General features: G+C 42.2%; 1 protein-coding gene across 5 annotated transcripts in view; it reads left to right on the top strand.

The window, feature by feature from the left end:
• The window catches only part of PALM2AKAP2 (PALM2 and AKAP2 fusion), a 445,812-nt gene that overhangs the window by 392,993 nt on the left and 29,341 nt on the right, over positions 1-23,478 (top strand). The window lies entirely within an intron of this gene.

Raw genomic sequence — 23,478 nt, 5'->3', positions numbered from 1 at the left:
CTTTAATACTGCATCTCATCTCAAAAAAAAAAAAAAAAAAAAAAGAGAATTGGAAAAGGTACAGAGAATGGCAACAAAAATGATAAGCATGTGATTAAGAATCTGGAACAGCTTCAATATGAGGAGAGATTATTAAGACTGGGACTTTTCAGTTTGGAAAAGAGATGACTAAGAGATGACTAAGGGGCTGATATGACAGAGGTCCATAAAATCATGAATGCTGTGGAGAAAGTGAATAAAGAAGTGTTAATTACTCCTTCACCTAACATAAGAACCAAGGTCATCTGATGAAATGAATAGGCAGCAGGTTTAAAACAAACAAAGGAAGTATTTCTTCACACAATGCACAGTCAACCTGTGGAACTTGTTACCAGGGGATGTTGTGGAGGCCAAAGCTATAATGGGGCTCAAAAAAGAATTAGATTAAGTTCATGCAAGTATCAGCCAAGATGGTCAGGGATGCCACCCCGTGCTCTGGATATCTGCCAGAAGCTATGAGTGGACGACAAGGGATACATCACTTGTTGATTGTCTCTTCTATTCATTTCCTCTAAAGCACCTGGCATTGGCCATTGTCGGAAGACAGGGTACTGCACTAGATGGACCATTGGTCAGACCCAGTGTGGCTGTTCTTATGTTCTCCCCACAGCATCCCCATGAGATAGGGCAGTGCTGTTACCAGCACTATACAGATGGAGAACTAAATGACTTGCCCAAGGGCACCTAGGAAGTCTGTGGCAGAGTAGGGAATTGAAGGACCAGACCAGAACCCCACACCACTGCACCACGCCTCAAATTCAGTGAGTGCTGGACATGGGAGCTGGGACCATCTCTGCAAATTGACCTCCTGGGATGGCATGTCTGCTGCTGAAAACTGGGCTTTGGGAAGCTGCTTGGGATTCAGGTCTTGTGACGCTGAGATTCCACTCCTCCTGATGCCACAGCTACAGCAGTGTTACGGAGCCCTCTGGGTTAGAGTGATGGTAGGGAAGTGTTTGGAAGTACAGGAGATCCCACTTATTAGCAACCCCTCTGTTGCCAGCAAAAAGTTGCCATTATCCTGCAGTTGCAATAAGCAGAAGGCAGGTTTGCAAGGCTGCTGCGAGGGAAGGAAGTGCTGGCACTTACCTTCCCTGGCTGCAGCTCTGCAAACGTGCCTGTGAGGAGGGATCTGTAAACAGAGTGCACAGTACCTTTCCCTGCATTCTCTGGGGCTCTGGGCTCAGCATGTCTCAGGCAGCCCTTCCTTCCCTGAGTACAGCCCCAGGCATGGCACAGCTGGGAGCGCGCAGGGAGAGGTACCATGCAGCTCCAGCATCTGGGCTGTAGCTCCCCTCCCACTACTGCTCTGTCCACAGCCTGCCGTCCCTTGCCCCCTGTTCAGTGCCCGTGCAAAGGCAGGTTTAGAAAGCATTGAGACACACAGGCAGGTTTGCAGGGCTACAGCCAGGGAATGCACATTCCAGATCTGCTTTCCCTGCTGCAGCTTCACAAACTTGCCTGTAGCTGGGCCCTTTCTTGCAAAAAATATTCTTGATAAGCAGCGTACTGCTGCCAATATCCAAACCCCAATCACATTAGAGTCAATGGAACAAGACTGGTTCACAACAAAATGTTGCTGTTAACCAGAAGTTGTTAAGACCTGAATTGCTATTAAGCAGAATCTAACTGATGCAATAAGTGAAATGGTGTATGAAGGCCAGATGACATGTGTTATTAATATTCTACCTCTAATCTCAGCTGCTTCTACCTACCCTACCATCCTATACAATTTACTGACAATTAAACCAATAAGGTACTGTGGAAATCACCCTAAAACCTGTATAGATTAATAGAGAATTAAATCTCTCTCTGATAAGCTTTTTTTTAACCATTTTATAGACTTCTAGGATGATCCAAGAAAATAGCTATACAAAAAAAGTTGTCACTTTCTATTAAATTTGCTAGTGTTTCCACTCGTGGTACAGAATGTGAAATCACTCATTGTTCAGAAACCCTTGCAATAGTAGACCCAGTAAGGACGGTTTTAATTTTAACTTAAGACATACATTGATGTTGTTTTAACATAGATGGATCCTCTGCTTCCTATTGGCCCATTTTCAACGATTCATTCAGCAAGTAACAAGCACCGAAGGGATTTCTGAATTACCTAGTTTACCGTCCAACTCTTTCAAGCTGCGCACTGGTTCAGACTCCTTTTGGATCCCATCAGCATGGCTGCTAGATCAGATGGGTCGGCTGCACAGTGACATGGGATGATACAGCTTCCTGCTTCCTACAGGGTCGCTCTGCAGCCCTTCTAGCCTCTGCTGGGAGCTGAGCTGGCGGGGAGTCCCACTTGGCAAAGCACAGTGCAGCTAAAGGCCAGATTAGATCAGTACCTGCACTCACTTCCTGTTGCCTTTGGTACCTTTAGGTAAACGTCATGCAGATACCATAGAGCAGTGGTCCCCAACACGGTGCCCGCGGGTGCCATGGCGCCTGCTGGAGCATTTATATGTGCTCGCCTAGTGCCCAGCAGGGGAGAGAAGCTGTGGCCCTGCGCCTGCTGGGGACAGAGTGCTGCGGGCTCCAATGTTCTCTGTCCTCAGGGCTTCTCTCCAGCTTCTCTCTGGATTCATATATTATGTCATATTAAACACGTTTTTTTTCATATTATTTAATGTACAAATACAAAATAAGCCTTGAAAAATTGTTGGCACGCGCCACAATTCTGAAAACATGAATGTGCTACTGGCCACAAAAATGTTGGTGACCACTGCCATAGAGAGACAGACACCACAGATGGGTAAAATTAATCTGAACCTCAACAGAGCACATCCCAAGGGTTCTTACCCAGGGGGAGTGTCTTCAAGCACCAGTCTTCACTGAAGTACAGATCCTAGAAAGCAGAGTTTTGACCCTGCATGGATTTGCAGGGTTTTTAATCCTCATTTCCCCCAAAGAGAGTGCCAGCCACAAGGAGTTTGAGGCGGGAGACACACCTGAGACAGAAGCACCAGTGGTGTTAAGTCAACATTTTATTTAAATCTGAAATACTAAAAAGATGCCTATCCATGGCTGTAGGTGCCCTAAGGTCATTAGTTAACACAGAGAATAAAATATCAGCAGCGTCAAAACAATTTTAGCAGGCACTCAGCCAGCCAGACATCTACCGACACTCCTTTCCAGACCTTCATCGTCATGGGAATTATATTCTCAACCCCCCTCCAGAAACCATGTCAGACAGGTGTCTTTTGCAGCGTTCCTGGAAAATCACCAGATTCAGACTATTTTGGATCAAAGCAGGGAACAAGTTCCAGAGTCCCAGAACCCTCACAGAGAGCACCCTGGCAATGTAGCTTATACTGTTTTTCATGTTCAGGCCCCCATCACACTTTAATCCAATTCCACAGTAACCACGAGGTCACCAGGCTGGCCCCAAACATTGCCGTTGGCATTTAAGCCTCCTTTTTGTAGGAGGAATAAAGGCATCCTGTTAGTTATTTCTCAGCTGATGTAAAATGTCGCATGTGGCTTGTGTCTTTCACGATGACCGTTCCTTTAATTGCCTCTTTGCTGATGCAAAGAGACATGCTGCAATATTTTTCACTTAAAAGGCACAACCGGAAAATTCCTACCAATGCTGTCTGCAAGCAGTTCATTGAGCACCTTGCCCGCATGAAGTGCAGGAAGGTAACATTGACAGGAGGGCTTAGTCTTTAAGTTAAATTATGCTGTTTTATTGCACCGAGGTCTGTCATTTTTTTTTTTTTTGTTTTTAAAGGTCTCTGTGTGAACGCCTGAGCTGGTGGGCTGGGTTTTTTTAAACGAGCCCTCAGTTCATGGACATACCATCCTGTAAGGAGACAGGGAAGCATTTGACTTAATGAGAGGAGGGGGCATACAGGAGGCTTTGTAGGGGGGAAAAACCATTTGTCTTGCTTCTAGAACAAGAGTATTGTGGACCTTATAGACTAACAACTTTATTTCAGCATGAGCTTTCGTGATCTACAGCTCACTTCTTCGATTGCACCAGAATGGAACACAGGAAGGGAAATTCTTTCACAGTACAGAGACATGAAAGATGGAAGTTCTCAACTCAACAGAAGAGTCCAGTCATGAGATGGCTATCGCAGCGGGGGGAAAAAACTTGGAGTGATATTAGATGATCCATTAGTAAGATGGAGGAGAACTTAACATAGGGAAGAGATTTCAATTAGTGTATGACCCAGCCTTCCCAGTCTCTCTAGTGCGGAGTATTTGTGTAATGCATATAATTCGAGTTCAGCATCTCTCTTTGGAGTCTGTTTTTTTTGAAGTTTTTTATTGCAAAACTGCCACTCTTCAAGTCTTGTCTGGTTGGCGAGAGGGTGAAGTGTTCTCCACTGGTTTTTGTGGTTGTATATGATTCTGATCGTCAGATTTGTGTCCATTTTCTTTTTCGGAAGGAGGACTGTCGGTCTTGGCCATGTACATGGCAGAGGGGCATGCTGGCCACGTGGTGGCTATATGCTTGGTAGATGTGCAGGTGAACGAACCCTGATGGCGTGGCTGATATAATTAGTCGCCAGATGTTAGGTGTCACTTGATCGTTTGGACGGCTGGCATCGGGCTTTGTTGCAAGGATAGGTTCCTGGGTTAGTGTTTATGTTGTGTGGTGTGTGGCTGCTGGTGAGTATTTGTTTCAGGTTGGGAGGCTGTCTATAAGCGAGGACTGGCCTGTCTCCCAGGATCTGTGAGAGTGAGGGATCATCTTTTAAGGATAGGTGTAGATCTTTGATGGTGCGCCGGAGAAGTTTTAGTTGGGGGCTGTAGGTATCTCCTGTCTGTGTGTTCCATTCTGTTAGTCTCTAAGGTGCCACATGTACTCTTGTTCTTTTTGCGGATATAGACTAACACAGCTGCTACCCTGAAACCTTTCTTGCTTCAGAGTTTACAAGCACCAAAATGGTGGGGGGGGGGGGTAAGCTAAGTTTCCTGACCTGTGGGCTTGTGCCTTTATTAAGTCTTTCTGGTTCGAGAGAGGGAGGTATATTTAAATCCCATCACAGGAGAAAACAACTCTCAGAGGAATTCGTAGTTCTTTGGCTGGGCCGTTTTCTGTACAGTGCTGTAGACTGCAAACAGCACTGCTGAAATCTCTGCCTCTCTTGTCACTTCTGCATAATCCAGGGGCATCCTGGTTAGTTCTGGTTACAGATACAAAAGAGATGATTTGAAATATATTTGATAACCAGGACAACCCATTTGATGTATGTGTAACCTTGGGTGGGCTAAAGTTCACCTCATTTCCGATGTCCAGTGCCTTAAAACAAAAAAACAAAAACAAAAATAAAAAAAAACCCAACTCCCATAGAAAGTAGCTGGAGATCCAGAGTTCAATCTCTAAGCATTTCCAGCAAGGATTGCACAGGATCAACCTCCCCACATTCAGGTCCCAAAAGGAAGTAAACAAATGAATTTAAATAAATAACTTTATCAAATCTTATGATAAAGAAACAATCTAATTTTTACAACATGACATGGCTATTTTATAATTCACAGACATTAACTTCACAGTTTTACATAAACATAAAGAAAACAAATTTAAAATCTGAACAATTCAGTCCCCACAGAAACACAGTGAGAAGAAACTGGAAGTTCCCAAAAGCGTAGGTTTTGTTCACCTAAGTCTCAGAGTCTTTGATCACCAAATTTATCAGTCTGCTGAGTCAACATCTTCCCTCCCCTGGCTTGTAGGCACCTTCAGCTGGAATCCATGCAGACGCTTCCTCTGCTGAAATCTCTGCTAGCCGGTCAGCTGACTGATTAACCAACCACTCAGTTACCTGTATAGATTTAAACAAAACCCTGTTTCAAGAACATACAAAACTGAGAATAGCAAAATAGAAATGACTCTTTCCTCATTACTGCATTTAAAGAAAAGTTGGTGAACCGTACTAGTTGAGACAATATAACTGGAACAGTTTGACTAAAATCAAAACAACCTTCAAAGCCTACAATTAAAATAGAGGTTGTTTTTTTCCCTCCCAGTTTCCCTTGGCTATAATTAGCATTGCCCAGGCTTCCCCATTGGAGGGTAACAATATCACTAACCTGCTGCAAAGTGCTTCAGAGTTAGGGACACCAGCCTGCTTCCTGCTCCTGGCTCAGCTTCTCCCAGCTCACACAGGGCACATGGCCCCCTGCAAAGCAGCTGCCCTGCCTGCTCCCCCTCATGGAGTCTGATGCCTGCAACAGGGATCCTATTGGAGCAGACCCAACACTACCATCCACACTCAATTCCAGAAGCTTCTGGATGTGGAGTGCTTAATCTGCCCAGCAACAGTGACCCAGACACAATTCACTCCTACCTCCCCACAGTGGGTCTTTTAAAGAGAGATCTCCCTATGAGGCACATGGGTTACATATGCACTGTGTGTGCTCTTTGGACCATAGAAAATAATCATAGAATATCAGCGTTGGAAGGGACCTCAGGAGGTCATCTAGTCCGACCCTCTGGTCAAAGCAGGCCAATTCCCAGATAGATTTTTACCCCAGATCCTTAAATGGCCCCGTCAAGGATTGAGCTCACAATCCTGGGTTTAGCAGGCCAGTGCTCAAACCGCTGAGCTATCCCTACTTCCCACGTCTTTAGCTGATTTCGTTCTCTAACTGCTTGCATACCTTTTCCAGTGACTCAGACGTTATTATTTTCTTGTCGCAGTATAAACTGTATTTCAGAGAACAACTTCATAGGACTATGAAGCATTTTAGTCTTTCTAATGAGCTTGTTTAAAATACTGCTTGTTCTTTTATTTGTTAAGTACCAAAATGCATTGAAACAACATCACAGACAGTCACATTTAGCAACAGACACATTGCTGGTTTCTACAGTACTTCCTGCGAGCTGTGACAGGTTGCTTGGTGTCTCTTGAATGCACCGAGATAGCATATGCTTCAACTTCCAAGAACTTAAGAAAAATGAGCATTTGGGGAAAATGTGTCTAAGAACTCAGAGCATTATACTCTCCCCCGGTATGTGCTGGAGTGTTCATGCGCTTCTCCATAACGCTAAGCTTTGATCACTGGCTTTAGATGTTAAGAAGTCACTTATAAGATCTTGGACTATTTGTATATAATCAGCCGCTTTGGGGGACCAGGAGGTGTGGTGCTGGAGGGTACAGCCTGTTGGTTTTCTTTGAATCAATAGTCACCTGGTTCAGATTGCTTTAGTAGGCCAGAATGCTGCGAAAATGAGAGGTTCTGCTTTCAGCTTAATGGGGAGCCCTTTTTAGAAACTGCTTTTGCAAATTATTTTCAGTGGAATATTGAACTGTCTGAGAAGTGCATGTGGTGACAGCTCTTCATTTAACAGGTGAGGTTTGCGGTAACGATCATTCCAATGCAAAGTGAATTGCCCAGTGCTTCCTTTATTTGCTGCTTCAGTGTCCTCTCTCATTAGGGAAAAAGAAAACCCTCAACTTCATATTGTAGCAACCAGCTATCCGAGACAGGCGAGTTCACACTGTTCAAGACTTGTACTAAAATATAATCAGTTCACAACATTTGTCTGAATTTTTTCTCCACTGTTATGTGAATTCTCAGCTTTGCTGCAAGAACAAGTGATGACTGTCTTAATAAAATAACCCTTTTACAGAGTCCAGATGTGCCACAGGTCATTTCATCAGGGGCTTTTTCAGCAGGAAAAGGAGTGTTGAGGTAGTGGGGATTGAGAGTGGGTTATGAGAGAGAGTGTTTTATTCATTAGGATTTCCCAGTTACCTTTTGCCCTAATAAGGAGCAGAGAAATTTCCCAGTCTTGTTTCCAGTGGTATATCTCCCTAGGGGTGTGAGGTAGATGACTGCAATGTTTAGAGCGTAATCAGAACAAAACTTGGAATCTTAGATGGAGTTGCTAGCTGCTTACAGTGCTAGGCTCACATGGTAGGTCATATGTTGCAGCCTGGGGACAGCAATAGCTTGTGGAGCATTTACCAGCATCCTGCCATGTCACTGCTTACAAGAAACTGTAGACATTTGATTTATTACTAATAAACCTCCTCTCTCGAATCTGTGCAGCCTTATTTCATTTCTTTGAAAATGCTGCTTATTTAGATTTTCATTGTTCTTTTGTTTGACCAATATGTCAAATGCTGCTAGTTATTTTGGCTACATGCCGCTCATTTGGCAGGGAAATATTTCTCAGCTGGTCGATTTGTATTTCCGAATGGGTATTTTTATATACACACTTAGTGAAAGGATGTGGTTAAGATTTTAAAGGCAATCTAAGAGATTTAGACACATCTTTCATTAAAATGAAGACTAGTCCTAGATGGCTTTGTAAATCTGTATTCTCTTACACTGTCATGTTCATGGAGCCCACGTTCTAGGGCATCATTATTTATTATTCAGTTTTATGTTAATTTACATATGAAGCACTATAAAGTTAGCATACAGAAACATATGATATTTGGCAGGAGAGAGATCACTTGATCATGATCTGTTAGGGTCATTCCATCTGGGACACCTGGCATTGGTCACTGTCGGTAGACGGGATACTGGGCTGGATGGACTTTTGGTCTGTCCGAGTATGGCCATTCTTATGTTCATTGCAATCCAATCTCTGTTCATCCATAAACAGCAATAACAAAACCAAGCTCTTATATAGTGCTTTTATCAGTACACCTCAAAAATGCTTTATAATGGCAGTCCATATCATTATCCCCATTTTACAGATTGGGAAACTGAGGCAGAGGGAGGCAAAGTACTGGCCCATGGTCACCCAGCAGCCCAGTGGCAGAGCTAGGAATACTGGTCCCCTGAGTCCCAGTCCCAGTGCTTTCTCCACTAGGCCACACAGCCCAAGTGTATATAGGAGCTATATTAAACTCCAATGTTCTTTCCTATAGAGATTGTGCTTCTAAAGTACCAAGGTAAATTGATAAATCTGTATATAGCGATGAGTCCCATCATGAGTGGGTGGAGAAACATGTCATAAATAGTTTCTGTTTTATGGATGTTATAACTTCATTACAGAGGCAGAAGGGAAGTTTATGATTTTCTTTTTAGTAATGAAATAAAAGTTCACAGATTATTCCTATAGCCTTGCTGGATGTAGATGATGTTCTGAGGAGGAGAAATAGTGCTGTGATTCCCCGTCCATTTTCCTTCTGTTTCTTTGTATGGGCATGTCTCATAACATCCTTTACAGTAAATAAATAAAGACATACCTATCTCACAGAACCAGAAGAGACCTTGAAAGGTCATCCAGTCCAGCCCCCTGCCTTCACTAGTAGGGCCAAGTACTGATTTTGTCCCATATCCCTAAGTGGCCCCTCAAGGATTGAACTCACATCCTTGGGTTTAGTAAGCCAACACGCAAACCACTGAGCTATCCCTCTCTCAAATGCTGGCTATGATGGCGAAGCTGCCTTGCAGCAGCATTGATGCAGAGACATGTCTGCCTCATTGGAATTTAAGTCTGAGATTTTTCAGAGGCTGCCTAAGAAGTTGAACACCCACCCTGGGAACTGGACCTGATGATCCACAAGACAGCTTAGAAAATCTCAGCCTAAATTCTTCTCTGCTCCTCTTTGCAGAGGATATTCTCAATAATAATTTCAGAAGCTGTGACTCGATCTTGGGAATTGCCTCCTTGTTTCCCAAATAACACAGGTGATGTACAGGTAAATCCGGTGGCAGCATGTGCTGTCCTGAACCTGGTTTTTAACATATATACTTAAGGGTGTGCGGGGAGGGGGGTGTGTCTTTCTACTATATCCAGAGATGGGTACAAGATTTCTACTGGCTTTTCCATGAAATTTTATAACAAAATGGCCTAAAAACGAACACTGCCTACTCTGTTTTATGTCTCTGGAAAAAAGGGATTGGGGATAGAGCAGTTTCGTTTGGTTGTCATGGTATTAAGGTATCTTAAATACTCGTGTTATTAAAAAGTCAAATCTGGCTTCTTAACATGCCCATATTTCATAATATTTATTAATATACACAGTGGTGATAACACTGTAATGCAGGTTGGTGAGGGAAGGATTCTACCTAAGCAGCTGAATTTGCTTACAAAGGTAGTAATCCAATCTTTGGCAGTCACTATACATTTTATGGAAGCTCCAGTTTCCGCCGCTCTTCCCAGAGATCCCACTACCATTTGAAAGACTTGGGAACTGGAGACTATTCGGTTTGCAGACACCAAAGAAAGCTCTTTCTGTTGCATGACAACTAAAAATACCCGAAAGACCTAGTCGACGTAAATTTATAAGACTGTCTAGCAAATATATATGTATATTTTAAAGGAAGTTATTTCAGTGCACAAAAATAATAGGGTTGTGTGTGGGGATACACACTACTTCACCTAAAGAGTGATTTAAAAAAGATTTTAAATGTGCTGTGATCCCCTTAGAGCTCATCAGCTAAGCTAGGTTGGAGCAGAGTAGAACTTGGGCTTGCGAAGAGCATAAGTAAACCTTAGGGACAGGTGCTGGTGATTCAGTAGGCAATGTATTCTCCCCTTTGACTCCATGGCACAGCATGGTGTTGAGGGCTGTGTTGTTACAAGTGCTCGTTTAAGCCCAGATCTTGCATCAGGATCCACTAAGATTGGCTCTCTGCGTCCATGTGGAGTCCCTTTGGATTCAGTGGACTCTACACAAGTGCAAGTACACAGTAGTGGCTCCTGATGCAGGACTGGGACATGTGCAGAGGGAGGGCCTTAATCCTGGTCATTAAAGATTCCATGGCACTTGGTGTAAGCAGAATGTTGTCCCCAGTACGATGGCCAGATTTGTACAGGGGTAACTGCATTCTGTCTCTAAATCCCCCCATTGCTTCGCTTGAGTATGGAATTCATCATTTCCTGGCCTAAACAATTGCGATTCATTTCACCCCTGTGGAGGCTGCATTACAGTAGAGTGTGTCCTGTATAAAGTTTGTATTCATTGTGATTCAGAATGAAAGCTGCTATATAAATGAGATGCCCCATCTCCGGGAATTTTTCAGCCTAGTTTCAGCTCAAATACAGATTTTACAGGCAAGTTATCATAAATAGGAATTTAGAACGGAAATGCCAACAGCTACGTAACAAGAATAGTGTTACCAGGTAGTAACCAATAGCCATCAGTGCATAGTATATAGATATATATTTTAATGAACCTTAAGCTAATGCTCTCTCTCCTACAGCATTTTGGATTATGACCTGTCATCACATAGCACATCCTGTACTGGCCATTACACTTACAGCAATAAAGATCAATGGCAAACAGGCAATAATGCTAAATGATGTGTTAACATTTTTAGTTACTCAGCAATCCAGTGCAGAGGCAAAGGAGCATTGGGATTGGAATTTGAACTGATGAAACGTATGATGAGAGAACTGAAAAAAACCTGCTCCAGCCAAACCTCTTCCCTACAGTTGCTATAATTCGATTTCAATTTCAGGCTGGAATAGGTGACAAGAAAGAGCAAGAGAGCGGAGAATGAGAATAAATTTTGGATATGAGTTCTTGTATCTCAAGTCTCCTCACCATCTTAATTACCTTTTGCATCTCTTTTTGGCTATTAAAAACTTCCATTTCCTGCAGTGGTGTGTGAAACTTTGCTGCAGGGTTCTTCAAAGGCCGTAGGTATCTGGCTGCCTGTAGGAAATGGGGCTGACTTGTGCCAGTAAGAAATAATTCCACAATTTCTTGAAGACGAAAGTTGAATCACAGCTTCCTGAAAGTTCAGGTTTGCATTTTGACTATTTTGTTGAAGACAAATGAAAGAGCAGAGGAACATCAGATAGACTAGAATTGAGATTTATCTACTGGTTCTGCTATCCAAGGAACCTCTAAGCACTTGGCAAAGCCACTGGTGGAACACAGATACTGCAGGAATATATAGGTATCCGTTATGCATTAACAGACAGGTACTTGCCAACTTTCCCATTTTGGCTGGGTCTATTAAATCAAGGCCTGGTGGCTGATGCTCCCAGCTAAAGATCTGCAGAATGATTCTATGTTGCCCTGCACCTAGTCCTGTGCGTTACACCAGGCACAGTGAGTGTAAATGCTACCAGATCAGAAGGGTCATTATTTTGATTCAGCTTGTACAGATGCAAGATGCAGGATAATGGAGAATTTGGGTACTGGTTTCAAGCTGGCTGCTGATTTATCTAATAACTTCAATGGTGCGGGGAGGAATTGGGGGAATTATATAGTCCTCCATTCATTAGGATTTTCGGTAATCAGGTGGCGAAATGGCTCATTCCCAACCTGAGCCTCTGTCACCTTTCTGCTGATGTCTTTGAGTGATGGAGAAGCTGCAAGGAGCAACCCACTCAATACAGCATCAGGAGCATCGGCCCTCCCCGGGCAGCAGAGTCCCTACTGCAGTGACCCAGAAGTGGTGGGGAGAGGAGGTGGCGGTAGCAAGAAAGATACAGGAGTGAGAGGAGGCAACAGGAGCAAAAGAGATGCAGCCAAGGGGAAAGGCACATAACGTGAGGACAGAAACCCAAATCCATGCCCCTTCCATGATGTGGGGAGAAGCCCTTCATTATTCCTCAGGAATAGAGAGGAGGAAAGATCCCCTAAAGGTGCCAGAGTGGTGAGAATGGGGCTGCTGTCTTTCCTGAACACAACAGGACAGAGAGCAGCAAGCAACTGGGGGTCTGCCAGGATGATTGGAGGCTAACAGGCCACCATTGCTTTGGATAAGCATCCCTATTTCTGGATGTTTTTCTAAACGCCTTTTGAGCTCTGAATAAAGAGTCAAGATAGCTGGCAGTGCAAATGAATGAACCCTGCTAGCAGCTCCCTATCTTATTTGGGAAGCTCTACCTGGAAATATACCTTTGTAATATGCTGGCAACCTCTACACGTAGGGCATTAGAACTGGTCTTATTGATAGGTTGTTGAATAGCATCCTGGGGTTATCCTCTTCCGCCCTGTACAGAAAGTGATTTGGGAACATAAACTTCCACCAGGTATGGGTGGAAAGCCCTGGATTTAAGAGAGGCAGATCTCTTGCAGCCCCGAATACTACACATCAGCAGAGGTACTGGACCAGAGTCCTGAAACACAGCTTGAACCTGTGACTTTTTGGCTAGCACCAGCTGAGCGGTACAGAGACTACAGTCTATTTTTGTCATAGCCGGCATTTTGTTTTCTAGTCCAGCAGTTACAAGCATGTTTTATGATTATCTTTTGAATTTCAAATCATATATTTTCATATAAATCCGCTTGCATGTGTAGCTTTTTCAGACCATTCAAGTCCTATGCAGGGATGGAAGTCCGTGAATAATTACTTAGGCTCTTTTCAACAGCTGCATGAGACTTCTGTCTTTAATTTGCAGACGGTAGAAATGTACTGTACCTGTTCCCATAGCAATGATTACATCTAATCTGATAGTGTAACACATTCTTCATAGGCTGAACAAGTTTATATTTTTAGAGAAAATAACTGGCTTAAAGGATCAGGTCACCTATTACCTGGAGAAAACTGTTTCCATTTTGCGTACCTTGGTTTTAGTGGGAGTTAATCTTTGTTCAGAAAATAGAAACCCGACTGTGCAATAGTAGCTTTGTCATTCAGGTCACAGTTTACATTTAAGCCATGGAGACAGTTTAAAAAAAATCCTGTTCCACAGTATAGACAGTTGAGAATTTGGAATATTTTTTTTTCTTTTCTTGAGCCTCTGTTCTCCAGCCTTTATTATACCAACAAAAGAATCACATTCTGATTTGATAAAAGCATAGTATTATGTACTGCCTGAGGAAGCTGGAGTCTGTGGGGAATATTGCTAAGCTGTGTGCATGCTTTCCAAGCAAATGGGATCACTACACCTTCATTTTAATAGACAAACAGCTGAAGAATTGTTGAAAAGATTTCCTCAAGCATGCTCCCAAGGTGGCAGTCAGTGTATACATTATGTGTGCCTTGAAAATCCTATACATCTAATCTATCTATGTACATACTCAAAATTGGTTTTGGTTTGTGAGGTTTTTGAGTTGGTTTTAGGCAATATATTCTGGTTTCCTGAGGGCAAAGAAATCTGCTGTTTATGAAGGAAACCTGCCAATAAGCCTATCTGGCCAACTGAATTGAGTCAATCAAGAGTATGGTTAACTGCTAGAAAATATTACTTTTGGCGTCCAAATTGAGTGGGTTTTAGTCATCAAAAGTTGCTTCCATCACTGTATGAAAAGACTTTGTGTCAGCCTGTCCCTCTGATATAGCAATAATGATTTTCTGCATTGCCATATAAGAGATCTAGGTTTCATTCCCCAGTGGTAAGAGTTGGGAATAGAACTGGTCGAGTAAGTGAGTGTGTGTGTGTAAAAGTGACCTTTTTCAAAACCACAGTATTTTTCAAAAAATCTCATGCCTTTCAAAAAGAAGTTTAACCCAGTTTTCACCAAATGGAAAACTTCAATAACTATTTCTATAACATTCACAATAATGTTTTCAGGAAAAGATATTAAAAAAAAAAATGTTGCCATAAATGGAAAACAGGTCAGTTTCATGCTCTTTGACTGAAAAACAACTACTAAATTGTTCAGGAGCCTAGGTTTGTATGTTCCGAGGACCTGTGGCTGGGAGTGCCTCATATTTGTCAGCGGCAGACCTCCTACCCTATTCCTTTCTCTCTACTAGTGTTTTTGCCCTTCCTCCACACTCCCCAGTATCCATTGCTCCTTCCTTCGGAGCTTCCAGCGCTCTTTTCACCACCACTGGAGTATAGCTTTCCCTATCGCTTTGCTCATTTTCAGCTTCCCTGAAAAGCTTTCAAAAGAGCAAACTGCCAAACCCATTTCTTCCAAATAGCCTTTTCACGCTAGCCGCACCAGAGACAAAGGCAGCCCAGTCCCTGCTGGGAGAGAGGGTAGAGCATGTATACTTCAGAATGTTGGGCAGTGCTCAGATACCATCAGAATGAGTGTGAGAAGCTACATAGGTGGGTGGCTGTGAGCTGAAAGCAGCCAAGATGGTCTGGACAATGGGTCCCATCCTGCATATGTGTTTTGTTTCGTTGCACTCTGTCCCCTCATTGTTGGTTCAAACACTGACTCATAGTAAGCGTCAGGCCTGGCACCAAAGAGCCGATATTCGAAATAGACAGGACAAGGGGTAAGAAGGGAAACAAACACAGAGAGGTGAAGTGACATGTCCAAGGTCATACAGCAGGTGAACCGATGAGCTAGGAATAACACCCAGGTCTAAGTCCCAGTCGAGTGCCTTACCTGCTGGATCATGGTAACACTTCCCGCAAACATTCAGCAGCATGTGTATCACAGGAGTTTCACCTAATGAGGCAGGTTTCCTATATTCCTCTAAGTGGACAGGGACCAGATCCTACATTTCTTATGTGCCCCAAATTCCCATTGACTTTGCTATAAGTTTTCAAGGTACAAAGCTTAAGCTTTCTAGTTGGCATTTAAAGTATCTGCTTTGATAATTGAGTATTTTAATTGGCTGAGTGAAACACAGTGCTATGCTCAAATTGATGGTGTATGGATGTTTGTTTGGCTGCAATATGGTAACTTTTCAACGCCGCATCCAATCAATTCCAAAATTTAACAGCATGTTCTAGACATCAATAGGAAGAACCATAGTGATTTTGGTGAAATTTGGAAAATGTGAAGGGAGAAATTGGGGCACACAAAACTCCTTGTGTCAGAAAGGGAGTGTGGCAAGGAGCTCCTGAAATAGACAGGGATGGCACCCAGGGAGCTTGTATATCAGTGCAGTGTAGTGATCTGTTCATATGAAGACAACTAGCTCAGAGAAATATTTAATGTAACTGTGGGGATGGAATAAGCATGGCTAAGTAGTTTGGCAACTGCGAGATGTGCTCTTTAGGGGTGCCAAATATTTGGAAATCCTAAGCTTTAATAATGTTCTAAAAGGTGCTTGGAACTTCCTCACATCTGTGATGCACAAGGCAGTTACCCTCTTTGAAAGGGGGGAATTTGAATAAAAATACACTTCTGCAAATCCTACAAAAGTTAACCCACCCAGAACCAACCCCAAGCAAAAACAGTCCTGGGTTTCTCCTTGCAATGCTTTCTTCTCAGCCTCTCCAGCCCAGGCAGCCACTCAGCTTTTTCTGTCATCTTCTCTTCCTATTAAGGGCCCTATTTCTGCACATCTCATTGTAGTCAGCACCAGTATTTCCCACATGGCACCAGATGCTTTTACACTGTCTGAGATGCATTGAGATCTAGGGGTTCCCATTGCACACAGCTGAGCCAAAACAGAAACAGACTTTTGGAAGAGGGATTTGGGTGGGAGGAATGAAACTCCACAGCCAGACAGAAGTTTGAGACTGACCTGGTGGTGAATGGTCCTAGTGTTTACAATACTATCCGTGGAGCTCTGGAAGCCTAGGCAACTGCCTATGGAATAAGGTAGAGTGTGGTAAAGGCACTGAACTGGCACTTGGGAGAGATGAGTTCTGTTTGACTCTGCATGGGAGAGAACTTGGGAGTGTTTAAGGCAGACACTAACTGGTGAACAGTAAAGGCTGGGCAGGTTGACTGAGGGAAGGCAGGGTCAACATTATAATAGGTTACTAGGTCACCGAGGCAGGATCATAGAATGTCAGGGTTGGAAGGGACCTCAGGAGGTCATCTAGTCCAACCCTCTGCTCAAAGCAGGGCCAATCCCCAGACAGATTTTTTGCCCCAGTTCCCCAAATGGACCCCTCAAGAATTGAACTCACAACCCTGGGTTTAGCAAGCCAATGCTCAAACCAGGGGGCTAAGTTTCAAAGAGCTTGAAAGGGAAAAGACAAGAAACTTGTATTTTATGCAGAAGTAAAGGGGAGAATCCAGTGTAGGGATTTGAAGATGAGGCTGATATGGTCAGAGCATTGAGCCAAGCAGGTGACTTTAGCAGCAGCAGCATTTTGAACAGACTTCACTGAAGCAACTTTGCCGTAGTCAAAGTCAGCAAAAAGGAGGAGAAAAAACCAGATGTGAAATGACAAGGATGTGGCTGAGAGTTGTGTGGACAGAGAGGAAAGGCTGAATTTTAGAGATGTCATGTAAGGAAGTCACAAGATTTAGAAATGGCCTTAATGTATGGGCCCAGTGAGACTCCTAGAGTGGGAAGTGTTGCCCAGATTATGGCTCTGACTGACTGGGAGGATGGTAGTTGTATCCATGGCAATGGAGGAAGGTGAGAGAGGGAAGGGTTTGGGAGATCAAGAGCTCAATGTTGGCGTTGTTGAGTTTATGATGAAATTGGTCATGCAGAAAGAGGTATTACAAATACAGGCCAAGAAACTAGATTAGGTGAAGGGAGATCAGCAGAGCGGTAGATTTGAGAGTCATCTGTATAAAAATGGCAGTTAAAGCCATACATGCGGATAAGAGTACTGAGGGTGACTGTGTAAAAGGAGAAGAGAAGGGGGCCCAGGACAGAGCCTTAAGAGATACGCAGAGAAGGTGAGTAAGGGGAGGAAGATGACTAGGGTGACCAGATGTCCCAATTTTATAGGGGTGTTTTTCTTATGTAGGCTCCTATTACCCCCCACCTCTGTCCTGATTTTTCACACTTGCTATCTGGGCACCCTAAAGATGACCCACCAAAGGAGACACTGACAGAGAGACCAGAGAGGCTGGAGGAAAATTATGAGAGGACACAGCCACAAAAGCCAATAAAGGACAAAATTTCAAGAAATAAGGCATGTTTGACAGTGTCTGAAGTTGCCAAGAGGTCAAGAAGGTTGAAAGTAGAGAACAGGCCCTGGCATATGGCCAGGAAGTGGCCATTTGAGAGACCGTCAATGGTGAAACTGTGCTGTTTCAGCTCTTTTAAGCTGGTAGATAAATTAAAGATAATGTTGTAGTTCATGACCAATTACGGTGCTAGTTAAACTTTGCCTTAAATGTCATTGTTTAAGGACAATGTTTCTGTGGTTTGGAAGGATTTTCTGTTGAGTCAAAACAAAAGAGAGAGAGAGCTGGCAATGTATTCAGTGGGACTCTCTAGTTCTACTCCCACATTTTTTTCCTAAATGAACTGCTCTCTCAAACACTTACACTTTGTAGATGAGGAATTCAACAAAGGAGGAAATATGCTAATGATTTCCTAAGAAGCTAATAATTGCACTTTATCAAAGTTCTGCAACACCATTGGAATGACACTGGTTACCCCGATACATCTGGCTTAAAAGGAGAAAACAAGGGAGGCACGTGCAGAGGGCCAGTAAATATTAGCATGTCTCCTGAGAAGTGTAAGTCTGGTTAACGGTATATGGAGACCCTTAACGCTATAGCACTGGCTGTAGTTAGGTTCAAGCACAAACTCTCTCCACTTACAGACCTTCCCTATTTCATGGAAGCTGGAGGCTCTGAAGAAAGAGAAAGCTCTTTCTCCCTTCCAGCAGCAAGAATGTGATGGAGCTACACATTTCCCACACATGACTGAAAAGTCGGGACTCCCAGGGAGGGTCAGGACATTATTCTAGTGGAAATCCCAGCGCTCCTCCTCCTTTCCGGCAGATGGCAACAGTCCTGGGCGCCTTAGTATGACATTGTCCGTGCAGCTCCCTGCCCATTCCCCTTCTTCCATAGCTGCCTCTAACCAGCAGGTGTCTGCTAAATGTTCATCCCCAAAGAATTTTACTGGGTCCTTCAGGACTCCCCATAATATTCTCAGGTGTCGTCAGCAAATTTTGCCAGCCTATTATTCACTGTGTCCTCAAAATAATTAATAAACATATTGACTCCTGGTTCTAACATGGATCTCTGGGACACCACACTGTTAGCTAGAGCTGGTTGAAATTTGTCCACATTCTGTGGAGAAAACAGTGCAGAAAAAAGCATCAGAATTTTTTTTAACACCTCCCTGCTCGCACACATTTTTTTTTTTTACTGGCTTCTCTTCCATGCTGAAAATCAGCCATTTCTTCCCAATTCTCCCTCCATCACTACTAATCCATGACAAAGACTTGTAAATTACCACTTTTCCTGAATAGCCTCTTACTTGTTTTACTGTGTAAATAGATGCAATGTTACTTAATTACATGCATGGTACTAATTATACAGTCTCTTGTACTTAGGTCATTATGTAATGCCATAATTGCATGTCCTAATTACTGTAAATACATGTAACTACCTAATTATGCGTTGTGGATTGTGGCTGTGATGAGGGGATGAGTTTTTACTAATTAAGTTTATGTAAATAGGGAATAAAATAGTTCTTGACCTTTTGTTCTATGCACAAAAAATAATTTGCAAACAAAAATAGGATATGAAACGATATATCAAATTTGAACACAAACTGATACTGTACCTTGAAGGAGATAGACCTGCTTCAATGTAAACCTTGTCTGGACAATATAACGCACTCATATGAATGATCCTTTAACTGATTGTGCTGAAGTATTATTGAAAGGCATAGTGTAAATCGGCCCTTGTCTCAGCTCTGCACGAGTGTGTAATTTATCTGGTGATTGGATCTATTGTGTGCATCCTGTCTCCTGTAGAGGCATTGTCTGTTGGTGGTTGAGTGTGTAGAGACCGAAAGCCAGCTAGCATATATGCTGTAGTCAGAAGCAAGCATATATTGGGAATACTTTCTGCTAAAAGGAGCAGCAAAATGTGCCCCACACTGCATCTTTCCAGTCACTGCAAGAAATCCTGCTCTTGTCTCTATAGAGTTCCTTTTGCACAGGATTCACCAGCAAGCAGTGTCTCTGACTGTGCATCCATGTGTCAGCCAGAAAAAGATTGACCCTAATAAAAGAATGGAGTCACAGCCTTAAGCCATGTATTACCCTGTCTGTTTCAGATCCCTGGGAGTTCTGCATGTCTCTGGCAGGGATCTATGACCCTTCATGTTACCGGGAAGTAGGGCTGTCGATTAATCTCAGTTAACTCACACAATTAACTCAAAAAAATTAATCGCAATTAATCGCACTTTTGAGCAATAGAATACCAATAGACATTTATTATATTTGTGGATATTTTTCTACATTTTCAAATATATTGATTTCAATTACAACACAGAATACAAAGTGTACAGTACTCACTTTATATTATTTTTATTACAAACATTTGCACTCTAAAAATGGTAAACAAAGAAATAGTATTTTTCAATTAACCTAGTACAAGTACTGCAGTGCAATCTCTTTATCATGAAAGTGTAACTTACAGATGTAGATTTTTTTGTTACATAACACTCAAAAAACCAAAACAATTTAAAGCTTTAGAGCCTACATGTCCAGTCAGTCCTACTTCTTGTTCACCCAATCGCTAAGACAAACAAGTTTGTTTACATTTATGGGACATAATGCTTCCTGCTTCTTATTTACAATGTCATCTGAAAGTGAGAACAGGCATTTGCATGGGACTTCTGTAGCTGTCATTGCAAGGTATTTACCTGCCAGATATGCTAAAGATTCATATGCCCCTTCATGCTTCGGCCACCATTCCAGAGGACATGCTTCTATGCTGATGACGCTCATTTAAAAAAAAAACAAAATGTTAATTAAATTTGTGACTGAGCTCCTTGGGGGAGAATTGTATGTCTCCTGCTGTGTTTTACTCACATTTTGCCATATATTTCATGTTATAACAATCTCGGATGATGACCCAACACATGGTGTTCGTTTTAAGAACACTTTCATGGTAAATTTGACAAAACGCAAAGAAGGTACCAATATGAGATTTCTAAAGATAGTTGCAACACTCGACCCAAGGTTTAAGAATCTGAAGTGCCTTCCAAAATCTGAGAGGGACGAGGTGTGGAGCATGCTTTCAGAAGTCTTAAAAGAGCAACACTCCAATGCAGAAACTACAGAACTGAACCACCAAAAAAAGAAAATCAGCCTTCTGCTGGTGGCATCTGACTCAGATGATGAAAATGAACATGCATCAGTCTGCACTGCTTTGGATTCTTATTGAGCAGAACCTATCATCGGCATGGACGCATGTTTCTGGAAGGGTGGTTGAAGCATGAAGGGACATATGAATCTTTAGTGCATCTGGCACGTAAATATCTTGAGACGTTGACTACAACAGTGTCATGCAAACACCTGTTATCACTTTTAGGTGACATTGTAAACAAGAAGCAGGCAGCATTATCTCATGCAAATATGAACAAACTTGATTAGCTGAACAAGAAGTAGGACTGAGTGGACTTGTAGGCTCTAAAGTTTCGCAATGTTTTATTTTTGAGTACAGTTATTTATTTTGTACATAATTCTACATTTGTAAGTTCAACTTTCATGATAAAGAGATTGCTCTACATTATTTGTAATAGGTGATTTGAAAAATGCTATTTTTGTTTTTTACAGTACAAATATTTGTAATAAAAAATAAATATAAAGTGAGCACTGTACACTGTATTTTCTGTGTTGTAATTGAAATCAATCTATTTGAAAATGTAGAAAACAGCCACAAATATTTAAATAAATTGTAGTCTATTATTGTTTAACAGCATGATTAATCACAATTCATTGTTTTTAATTGTTTGACAGCCCTACTAGGAAGTTAATTTACCTGTAATAGTTACACAAGATTAAACAAAAGTTATGAATTAATACAAATGCCATTGCTAGAGCTATAGCTTTGGAAAAGCTGTAGAAATGTTCTGTGGCATATGTGCTGATACAAGGAGTAGAGATTGGACTCTTTTTAGAAAAAGGATCCCCGACTTTTCCTGAGTAGAGAGAGGCCAGTGCCACACAATTCAGTTCTGGATCCAGACTTTCCCATAGTTCATTGATAATTAGGTGTGGTAGATGGTTAGTTTGGAGTCATCTTTATTGGGTCCCAGAGACTGGTGCTGCTGCCCTATATTCTTTGTGGTAAGAGTCAGGTCCAGATCTCCATCCCCTTGTAAGACCCCTTTACACTGCTGCTGTGATGCAAAGGGCATTTAAAATTGCTGTGAGGCAAGACTTGAGGATTTTCCTGTGTTAGAGGAATTCCCCAACAGATATGTGGAGCATTCTGGACTCTGCATCCTGCTCCAACCGAACCTACTCACCTTTCCCTCCTATAAATATGAGAGTTTTGCCTGCATCAGGGCTTCTGTATTTGCTTCTCTTTAATGTAGTTTTGTATCTGAGGCAAATCAGCATTTATGATTAGGGCCCTACCAAATTCACGGACCGTGAAATCTGGTTATTGTTGCTTACTTCTGTGCTGCTTTTAGAGCTGGGCAGCTGGAAAGTGGCGGCTGCTGGCTGGGTGCCCAGCTCTGAAGGCAGCAGCGCAGAAGTAAAAGTGGCATGGAATATGTATGAACACATCCACAAAATTTGCTATTTATGCCGTGACCAACCTATGAAAAATGTGATTTCACCGCAATTTAACCAGACCCCTCTTTATGATACCAGCACTATATTGCACTGGTCAAAAGCTATAGAAGCAAGTTTAGATTTGTAACATGTACAAAATAAAATTATTTTTAAAAAGGAATTTTAGAAACTTCAGTTTAAAATCTTTCAGTTAGATTAGTAAATTGGTTCAGAAAGTGAACTGAGACTTAATGAAAGTAGGACCAGTAAAACTTGGTTGTGCACACAAATAAATACACAAAAGTGCTTTTTAAAAAATTCCTTCCTACTTAAATACAGTTAAAAAGCAGAAAATATCAAATAGGCAAATTTGACAGTTTCTTTAAAATTTACATAGGGTAACCAAATAGCAAGTGTGAAAAATCAGAACAGGGAGTGGGGGGATAATAGGTGACTATATAAGAAAAAGCCCCAAATATCAGGACGTCCCTGTAAAATCGGGACATCTGGTCACCCTAAATGTACATGACTATCAGCTAATGGCTCATATATTTGTTGCTTCCTGTTGTGAACAAAACTCCTTCAAAGGTTCTTGAAAAACAGAGCTATTTTTTTAGGACACAATCCTGCAAAGTGTCAGCTGTCCGCAGCTCCCATTCCAGCCTATATGTGTTGCAGTTATTTGGGCCCCTGGCAAACAAGTCTTTGAGTCTCAAGCTGAGCGCTTCCTGCTGTGCTATTTATCAATAGCATACATCATAAATGACAGCAGGAGCACTGAGACTAGCTGACAATAGGGAACATTGTGGATCTGCACTGTGGTCTACAGTTTTATTAGTAATTTTTGAAACCATTGCCTCAGCAGCCATTCTGCAACAGCACAAGTGGGGGGACAGGCCAGATTCCTCAAAGGCACTAATAGGTCACTTTTCTGTATAATATTTTAGACAAAGGGGACAGAAATGCCACTTTGGGATTGTGTCTGTTTTCAGATTGCAATGATGATTTGCCAAATTCCTGTACTTAAAAAGAAGAGTTCAAAAATACCCTGCTTTTGATAACACCTTCTGGGTTTTGCTGGCTTTTGATAAATCTAGGAATTCATGTATTCTCCCTTGATTTGCTAAAATTAAAAAATGAGTAAAGCCTGTTCCTGAAAACTTTACTCATGTGAGTATCCCATGAAATTCAGGTTGAATACTTGCCTGAAGAAGAGATTCAGAATCTGGCCCATTCCAGAATGGGAATGGTATTTATTATGTTCT

This window comes from Chelonoidis abingdonii, chromosome 6, assembly GCF_003597395.2.
Source record: "Chelonoidis abingdonii isolate Lonesome George chromosome 6, CheloAbing_2.0, whole genome shotgun sequence".
Classification (NCBI taxonomy): Eukaryota; Metazoa; Chordata; order Testudines; family Testudinidae; genus Chelonoidis; species Chelonoidis abingdonii.
Note: the sequence above shows the minus strand (reverse complement) of the source record. Positions and strands in the feature narration are given on the sequence as shown.